This window comes from Eriocheir sinensis, unplaced genomic scaffold, assembly GCF_024679095.1.
Source record: "Eriocheir sinensis breed Jianghai 21 unplaced genomic scaffold, ASM2467909v1 Scaffold50, whole genome shotgun sequence".
NCBI classification, from domain to species: domain Eukaryota; kingdom Metazoa; phylum Arthropoda; class Malacostraca; order Decapoda; family Varunidae; genus Eriocheir; species Eriocheir sinensis.
The window spans coordinates 742,501-752,500 of NW_026111832.1; positions in this window are offsets into that span (position 1 = coordinate 742,501).

Sequence of the window (10,000 nt, forward strand, 5' to 3'; positions counted from 1 at the left end):
TTCTTAATAGCGGGATATCGAAATCGGCAAAAATCGGCAACTTTTCAATATCGGGAATCGAAATCGGCAAAAATCGGCAACTTTTTAATATCGGGAATCGAAATCGGCAAAAATCGGCAACTTTTTAGTATCAGGGAATCGGTATCAGGAAAAATATCGGGTCATTTCTTAGTATCGGAGTATCGGTATCGGCAAACTATATCGGGTCATTTCTTTGTATCGGAGTATCGGTATCAGCAAAATATCGGAAATTTTCTAGTATCAGTATCGGGATCGGCAAAAAATATCGGCCATTTCTTAGTATCGGTAGCGAAGTATTGTAATCGGCAAATATCGGCAATTTCTAAGCATCGGAGTATCGGTATCTGCAAAATATCGGGTCATTCTTTGTATCGGAGTATCAGAATCGGCAAAATACATCGGGAGTTTCTTAGTATCGGAAAATCGGTATCGGCAAAATATCGGGACATTAGTATCGGTATCGGCAAAATATATCGGCCATTTCTTAGTATCGGAGTACTGGTATCGGCAAAATATCGGGTCATTTCTTAAAATCGGAGTATCGGTATCGGCAAAATATCGGGTCATTCTTAATATCGAAATCGGCAAAATATCAGCAATGTCTTAGTATCGGAGTATCGAAATCGGCTCAAAAGTTAATATCGGTATGGGTCAACATTGTAATATCGGCAAGTCTCTTATAACAAGCCGATTAATCTCCGTTTTGACCTTTGAATGTGTGTGTGTGTGTGTGTGTGTGTGTGTGTGTGTTAGGACAGACACGTGTGTGCTCTTTCCTACACGCGCGCACATGGAGAGAGAGAGAGAGAGAGAGAGAGAGAGAGAAAGTTGGGGAGGGGGAAAGGGGAGGAGGAGGAGGAGGTGGAGGAGGAGAAGAGGAGGTCATAGGGACAGTGAGAGAGAGAGAGAGAGAGAGAGAGAGAGAGAGAGATAGCATAACGAGGTCAAGAAAAAAAAAATATGAAAAAGAAGAAAAAGAAAGAGAGAAAGAAGAAGAAGAAGGAGGAGGAGGAGGAGAAGAAGAAGAAGAAGAAGAAGAAGAAGACAGACAATATAAATAAAGAAGAAAAAAATAGAAAAAAAAATTAAACCACGAAATAAACGAGACAGGAAGAAGAAGAGGAGGAGGAGGAGGAGGAGGAGGAGGAAGAAGAGGAGGAGGAGGAGGAGGAGGAGGAGGAGGCTTGGCACTCTCCACAGACAGCGAGGTGCCGGGAACAGCCCCAAAATTGGAGAGATTCGCCTCCTCCTCCTCCTCCTCTTCTTCCTCCTCCTCCTCTTCCTCTATTTCCCTCCTAACCTCTTTCTCTCCTTCCTCGTATTCCTTCTCCTCCATCACCTCCTCCTCCTCCTCTTCCTCCTCCTCCTCTTTCTAGACATAAATACTTCCTCTTTCTCTCTCTCTCTCTCTCTCTCTCTCTCTCTCTCTCTCTCTCTCTCTCACGTGAACGCAGTATCCATGGGGGGAGAGAGAGAGAGAGAGAGAGAGAGGTTGCTAAGTGCCACAAGACAAATATAAAACATTAAAGATATCTCTAGTTGGGAGGAGAGAGAGAGAGAGAGAAGTTAGAGACAGAGTGGGGTTCAAACACCTCTCTCTCTCTCTCTCTCTCTCTCTCTCTCTCTCTCTCACACACACAGAAACAGTAATAAGCTTTCACCCACAAATCTACTTTATCATTCTCTCTCTCTCTCTCTCTCTCTCTCTCTCTCTCTCTCTCTCTCTCTCTCTCTTATCTCTAATCTATTGGGGTTTCGTATGGACAGGAAATAAACAGAGAGGGTTGACAGGTGGGCGGGCGAAAGCGAGAGCGAGAAACTTAAATACATAATAACCAATGGTAGTCTGAGCCTTCCTCTGTACCGTGAACCTAAGGAAACACATATTTTGACAAGGCTTTCGTGGGAGTTTAGGGCATTTCCAGGGGTACTTTTATGACCCTGGTGGTAGTCTGAGCCTTCCTCTGTACCGTGAACCTAAGGAAACACATATTTGACAAGGCTTTCGTGGGAGTTTAGGGCATTTCCAGGGGTACTTTTATGACCCTGGTGGTAGTCTGAGCCTTCCTCTGCACCGTGAACCTAAGGAAACACATATTTGACAAGGCTTTCGTGGGAGTTTAAGGCATTTCCAGGGGTAGTACTTTTATGACCCTGGTGGTAGTCTGAGCCTTCCTCTGTACCGTGAACCTAAGGAGACACATATTTGACAAGGCTTTCGTGGGAGTTTAGGGCATTTCCAGGGGTACTTTTATGACCCTGGTGGTAGTCTGAGCCTTCCTCTGCACCGTGAACCTAAGGAAACACATATTTGACAAGGCTTTCGTGGGCGTTTAGGGCATTTCCAGGGGTACTTTATGACCCTGGTGGTAGTCTGAGCCTTCCTCTGCACCGTGAACCTAAGGAAACACATATTTGACAAGGCTTTCGTGGGAGTTTAGGGCATTTCCAGGGGTAGTACTTTTATGACCCTGGTGGTAGTCTGAGCCTTCCTCTGCACCGTGAACCTAAGGAAACACATATTTGACAAGGCTTTCGTGGGAGTTTAGGGCATTTCCAGGGGTACTTTTATGACCCTGGTGGTAGTCTGAGCCTTCCTCTGTACCGTGAACCTAAGGAAACACACATTTGACAAGGCTTTCGTGGGAGTTTAGGGCATTTCCATGGGTAGTACTTTTATGACCCTGGTGGTAGTCTGAGCCTTCCTCTGTACCGTGAACCTAAGGAAACACATATTTGACAAGGCTTTCGTGGGAGTTTAGGGCATTTCCAGGGGTAGTACTTTTATGACCCTGGTGGTAGTCTGAGCCTTCCTCTGTACCGTGAACCTAAGGAAACACATATTTGACAAGGCTTTCGTGGGAGTTTAGGGCATTTCCAGGGGTAGTACTTTTATGACCCTGGTGGTAGTCTGGGCCTTCCTCTGTACCGTGAACCTAAAAGAACACTCATTAGAAATCGATTAAACCCCTTTCTGGCGTTTGGAAATGGTTAGTATGAGGGGTGGGACCATCTCAAAATACCAACCTATATGCCATACCTGGGTGCGGACAGGTATAGAATTTTGGGTTCAGACTTACGCACCTGAGATTTTCAAGTCGTCAAACGGTCCGCGGCTTTGGTTTCGCGCGTTTTGACGGGCTGTGTGCGACAACCTGATCACTGTGTCGTTTCCTTTTACTTTTTTGAGTTTTAATGATTTACTGCGATTGTTTTAGTGTTTAGTGTTTACAAATATACATGGACGGAGTCGTGATGAGAGGGGACAGCAACAGGGGCATGGGTGTGTCTGGGGATAACAGCGTCAATGGTCACTAGCTAGCGTCCATAGCGTCAATAGCTAGCGTCCATAGCGTCAATAGCGTCAATAGCTAGCGTCCATAGCGTCAATAGCTAGCGTCCATAGCGTCAATAGCGTCAATAGCTAGCGTCCATAGCGTCAATAGCTAGCGTCCATAGCGTCAATAGCTAGCGTCAATAGCGTCAAGAGCTAGCGTCCATAGCGTCAAAAGCGTCAAGAGCTAGCGTCCATAGCGTCACTAGCTAGCGTCCATAGCGTCAATAGCTAGCGTCCATAGCGTCAATAGCTAGCGTCCATAGCGTCAATAGCTAGCGTCCATAGCGTCAATAGCGTCAAGAGCTAGCGTCCATAGCGTCAATAGCTAGCGTCCATAGCGTCAATAGCTAGCGTCCATAGCGTCAATAGCTAGCGTCCATAGCGTCAATAGCGTCAAGAGCTAGCGTCCATAGCGTCAATAGCTAGCGTCCATAGCGTCAATAGCGTCAAGAGCTAGCGTCCATAGCGTCAATAGCGTCAAGAGCTAGCGTCAATAGCGTCAATAGCTAGCGTCCATAGCGTCACTAGCTAGCGTCCATAGCGTCAATAGCTACAGAACCAGCATGTCTTGTAATTACCTCCCCTTCAACTCTTCTTCCTCTTCCTCCTCTTCTTCTTCTTCTCTTCCTCTTCTCAACATTACCCCCACCCTTCACCTCTTCCTCCTCCTCTTCCTCTTCTCATCCTCCTCTTCCTCCTCCTCTTCCTCTTCTCATCCTCCTCTCTTCTTCCTCTTCCTCCTCCTCTTCCTCTTCTCATCCTCCTCTCTTCATCCTCTTCTAACGCTTGAGAGGCCCCCCCGTTAATGTGTGTATTCAGAATGGGATGTCTGACGATAGTGGGACGTTTGACGATATCACACCGGCAAGCTAACCACTCAGCCACAGCCTCCTCATAGAAACAGTAATTAACCTTCACCCACAGATCCACTATATTCCTCTCTCTCTCTCTCTCTCTCTCTCTCTCTCTCTCTCTCTCTCTCTCTCTCTCTCTCTCTCTCTCTCTCTCTCTCTCTCTCTCTCTCTCTCTCTCTCTCTCTCTTATCTCTAATCTATTTAGGTTTCGAAAGGACAGGAATTGGACTGAATGGGTTAAGTTAATGGTAGTAGTAGTAGTAGTAGTAGTAGTAGTAGTAGTAGTAGTAGTAGTAGTGGTAGTAGTAGTAGTAGTAGTAGTAGTGGTAGTAGTTATTCTTATTAGTTATATTGCTACTACTACTACTACTACTACTACTACTACTACTACTACTACTACTACTTAATTTTAGTCCACTATCAGATAGCAAGATTGTTATGTCATATTACTATCAATATTATCTTTGAAACACACACACACACACACACACACACACACACACACACACACACACACATAATCTTTTGTTGAAAAAATATACATTAATTCTCTCTCTCTCTCTCTCTCTCTCTCTCTCTCTCTCTCTCTCTCTCTCTCTCTCTCTCTCTCTCTCTCTCTCTCTCTCTCTCTCTCTCTCTGATATATATGTGTTAAGAAATGATGAAACTGAGTACAAAGAGAGAGAGAGAGAGAGAGAGAGAGTGCCAAGATATTATATTGGGCAGAACGTCCTCAGTGATACAAGAGTGTGTGCGTATGTGTGTGTGTGCGTGTGTATATGTGTGTGTGTGTGTGTGTGTGTGTGTGTGTGTGTGTGTGTGTGTTATGTGAGCGTCTGACCTTAAGCTAAATAATTACAAAGAGAGAGAGAGAGAGAGAGAGAGAGAGAGAGAGAGAGAGAGAGAGAGAGAGAGAGAGAGAGAGAGAGAGAGGAAACAGGTAAAATCTAGTTAGAAATCAGGTGGTTCATGCCCTAGAATTTGCGTAGTAGTAATTGTAGTAGTAGTAGTAGTAGTAGTAGTAGTAGTAGTAGTAGTAGTAGTAGTAGTAGTAGTAGTAGTAGTAGTAGTAGTAGTAGTTTCCTCTTATCCTCCTCTTCCTCTTCCTCTTTTAATAACATAAGAACGTAAGGAGTCTGCAAGAGGCCGGTAGGTCTATACAAAGCAGCTCCTGTGAACCTAACCCCACCTAACTTCACTATCCATAGGCCTATCCAACCCCTTCTTGAATGTGTCCATCGTATTGGCACTCACTCACCACATGACTGCCAGGCCTGTTCCACTCATCCACCACTCTGTTAGTATTGGCACTCACTCACCACATGACTGCCAGGCCTGTTCCACTCATCCACCACTCTGTTAGTATTGGCACTCACTCACCACATGACTGCCCAGGCCTGTTCCACTCATCCACCGCTCTGTTAGTATTGGCACTCACCACATGACTGCCAGGCCTGTTCCACTCATCCACCACTCTGTTAGTATTGGCACTCACCACATGACTGCCAGGCCTGTTCCACTCATCCACCACTCTGTTAGTATTGGCACTCACCACATGACTGCCAGGCCTGTTCCACTCATCCACCACTCTGTTAGTATTGGCACTCAATCACCACATGACTGCCCAGGCCTGTTCCACTCATCCACCGCTCTGTTAGTATTGGCACTCACCACATGACTGCCAGGCCTGTTCCACTCATCCACCACTCTGTTAGTATTGGCACTCACTCACCACATGACTGTCAGGCCTGTTCCACTCATCCACCACTCTGTTAGTATTGGCACTCACCACATGACTGCCAGGCCTGTTCCACTCACCTACCACCCTTAGTAACCCAGTTCTTGACAGTGTCCTTATTAAAACTGAATTTATCCAGACTAAACCCATTGCTATGTGTCCTACCTGGCTCTCTTACCCCTCAAAACTATATTAATATCCCCCTTATATAAGCCCTTCATCCATTTATAAACCTCGATCAAGTCTCCTCGCACCCTTCGCCTTGATAGAGAGTTTAGAGTTGTGGGCATTTCCAGGGGTAGTTTGATGACCCTGGTGGTAGTGTGACCCTTCCTCTGTATCATGAACCTAAGGAAACACGTATTTGACAAGGCTTTCGTAGGAGTTATGGCTATTTCCAAGGGTAGTTTTTTTACCCTGGTGGTAGTTTGACCCTTCCTCTGTACCGTGAACCTAAAGAAACATATATTTGACAAGGCTTTCGTAGGAGTTATGGCTATTTCCAGGGGTAGTTTTTTGACCCTGGGGTAGTTTGACCCTTCCTCTGTACCGTGAACCTAAAGAAACACATATTTGACAAGGCTTTCGTAGGAGTTGTGAGCATTTCCAGGGGTAGTTTTGTGACCCTGGTGGTAGTGTAACCCTTCCTCTGTACGGACGTTGCCGGGGGCTGTTTGTATCAGGTCCTGTTGCCAAGTCATTCGTCACTGCAATAACCTTCCTCTGTACGAACGTTGCCGGGGGCTGTTTGTATCAGGTCCTGTTGCCTAGTCATTCGTCACTACAATAACCTTCCTGCAATATACTCAGTGACAGAACGTTCAAATGCCTAAAAAAATCGCCTTGGAAGTCACTGTTTTATTGCCTTAGACAAACTGCACTAATGGACTTATAACTCATCGGTGGCTCAATGGTAAGGGGCCCCGACTTCTGATCTCAAGGTCCAAGTTCGAATCTCAATACATTTCGAGATATGTTGCATGCTCTTCTTCTCTCCTCTTCCTCCTCTTCTTCTTCCTCTTCTTCTCTTTCTCTTCTCAAAATTAACCCCTCTTCACCTCTTCCACCTTTTCCTCCTCTTCTTCTCTTCCTCTTCTCAAAATTACCCCCTTCACCTCTTCCTCTTCCTCTTCCTCTTCTCTGCCTTGGAATATGCGGTACAGTTTTGGTCTCCTCACCATGCAAAGGACATTGCTAAATTAGGTGTTCAGCGTCGGGCAACAAAAATGATCCCTTCCTTGCGCAACAAATCCTACGAAGAAAGGCTTTCCCCCCTTAACGTCGCCTCCGAGGAAAACTGATCGAATGTTTTAAAATACTTAATGGTTTCACGAATGTAGACAGATCAACACTGTTTATGGTCGATGACACTTTGCGTACGAGGAACAATGGCGTAAAACTTAAATGTAGACAAGTAAATTCAGACTGCACCAAATTTTTCTTCACCAACGTTGTAGTGCGAGAATGGAACAAGCTCCCCCCGTCAGTGGTCCAGTGTAACACGATTGACTCCTTCAGAAGCAAGCTCGACCGTCACTTCCTTCAACTTAATATTAACTAGAGTAGAAAAGCAACGTTTTGGAGCCTTCTGTTTAGTGTAGAATCACCATGGGGTCTGTGTGGTCTGAGTTTCTATGTAAATCTATGTAAATCATTTTCAGCCTCTTCTTCCTCTTCCTCTTCTCGAAATCACACCACCAGCTTCACCTCCTCCTCCTCTTCTTCCTCCTCCTCCTCCTCCTCCTCCTCTTCTTCTTCCTCCTCCTCCTCCTCCTCTTCCTCCTCCTCCTCCTCCTCTTCTTCCTCCTCCTCCTCCTCCTCTTCTTCCTCCTCCTCCTCTTCCTCCTCCTCCTCCTCCTCCTCCTCCTCCTCCTCCTCCTCCTCCTCTTCTTCCTCCTCCTCTTCTTCCTCCTCCTCCTCCTCCTCCTCTTCCTCCTCCTCCTCCTCCCCAACTGAGACGGAAGACTTCCAAGTATTCACCAAGATACAGGTGATTCATCTTCCTCCTCCTCCTCCTCCTCTTCCTCCTCCTCCTCCTCCCCCCCTCCTCCTCTTCCCTACCATTTACTTAGCACGTGGTGGAAGGTGAAGGGGAGGAGGAGAGGAGGAGGAGGAGAAAACAGGTGTGTGTGTGTGTGTGTTTCCAAGCTCGGAGAGAGAGAGAGAGAGAGAGAGAGAGAGAGAGAGAGAGAGATTTACTATATCTCTTTAATTTCACACACACACACACACACACACACACACACACACACACACACACACAGCCTGCTTGACCCCAATATAAAACGTACACAAACGCACATACACACACACGTGCACACACAATAAGCACCATGTATGAGACGGAGATGGGCACTGAGGCCATGCGCATTTAAACAAAACAAAAAAAAATCACACAGAGGGCAAGTCCATTGAACCCGCGTGGGGGAGGAAATTCTCACTGTCTTGTTTCCTTTGGTCTATTTTCCTTAGTTTCCCTTGTAAATAAAGCCTCCAGGTCCTTTCTTTACTATTTTTCTTTACTAATAAAAACTTTAATATCATATACGTACATTTAAATAGTCATAAAAGTGTTAATATTATTGTTATTATTATAGTACTGAATAGCGACTCCCCTTTTTTCCCATAATGGTCTCGCCTTATTAATTATCCTCATATATATACGTTAATAGGCCATACGGCGTTATACATACATACCTAAAATTCGTTATATAATCTAAAAATACGTTAAAATTCACTTAATATCGCTTAGAAACACCCAAAACAGTGATTATTATAAGATTTTCGTCGTTATGATGGAAAGTACGAAATCAAGCACTCCCATTGGTCCAGAGCAATTGGAAAACCATGACGTCACTCTTTCTCAGCCAATCAGAGGACAGCAAACCCATGACGTCACCAAACTTGACCAGGGAGGGAAATTAAGCCGTTGCCAAGATAGAAATGCCAATAAAAATGGATCTTATGCTTGATAATGAAAAAGAACCATCGAATTAGCTCTCAGTCACCCACGAAATCCAAAAACGAACCATTGACTATGCTTTCCGGTGACGTCATAATCCCCCAGCCAATCAGGAACCAGCAATCCATGACGTCATAGCCTCCCAGCCAATCAGAGCCCAGGACGCGGGAAATCATGGCGGCAAGAGGTTAGGATTATTGATTATAGCGACCTTGAACCTTCATCCTGTGACCTTGTGGCGCGGAGGGACAGTAGCGTCGCGCCTCTGACCTTGCGCCACATTTTCCCGCCTAAATATGCCGGAGGAGGAGGAGGAGGAGGAGGAGAGAAGAGGAGGCAAAGGCGATGGAGGAGGAGGACGAGTAGGATGAAAAAAGAAAACGGGGGTGAACGAGAGAAAATGGAGATGATTTATGGGAGACTTAGTTGATTCTTTGTTTACATTGATTATTTTTTTTATATTAATTTTGTAATAGTAGTAGTAGTAGTAGTAGTAGTAGTAGTAGTAGTAGAAGAAGTAATAGGAACAAGAATAAGAAGGAAAATATGAAGAATGAAAAGAGAAAGGAAAAATATATTAACAGAGAGAGAGAGAGAGAGAGAGAGAGTCCTCCCCCACGGCAGCAATAGTCTCGTCCTGCCCTGGTCAGTAAGAGAGAGAGAGAGAGAGAGAGAGAGAGGAGGGAGAGAGAGCCATTGGTCAAGAGAGAAGGACAGTGGGCAGTGAGTGGTCAGGTCGAGAGAGAGAGAGAGAGAGAGAGAGAGAGAGAGAGAGAGAGAGAGAGGGCAGCGTGGGAGATGGAGAAGAGGGGGGAGGGGGGGTCTGGTCACCGTGAGAGAGAGGCTGGTCAGATGTGCAAAGAAAGAGAGAGAGAGAGAGAGAGAGAGAGAGAGAGAGAGAGATGGTCACCGTGAGAGAGCTTGAGGATGGTTGGTCACTTGGGCACCGGGAGGGAGGGAGAGAAAGGAAGGAAGGAAGGGAGAGAGAGAGAGAGAAAGGAAGGAAAGAAAAGAAGGAAGGAAGGAAAAGAGAGAGAGAGAGAGAGAGAGAGAGAGAGAGAGAGAGAGAGAGAGAGAGAGAGAAATGA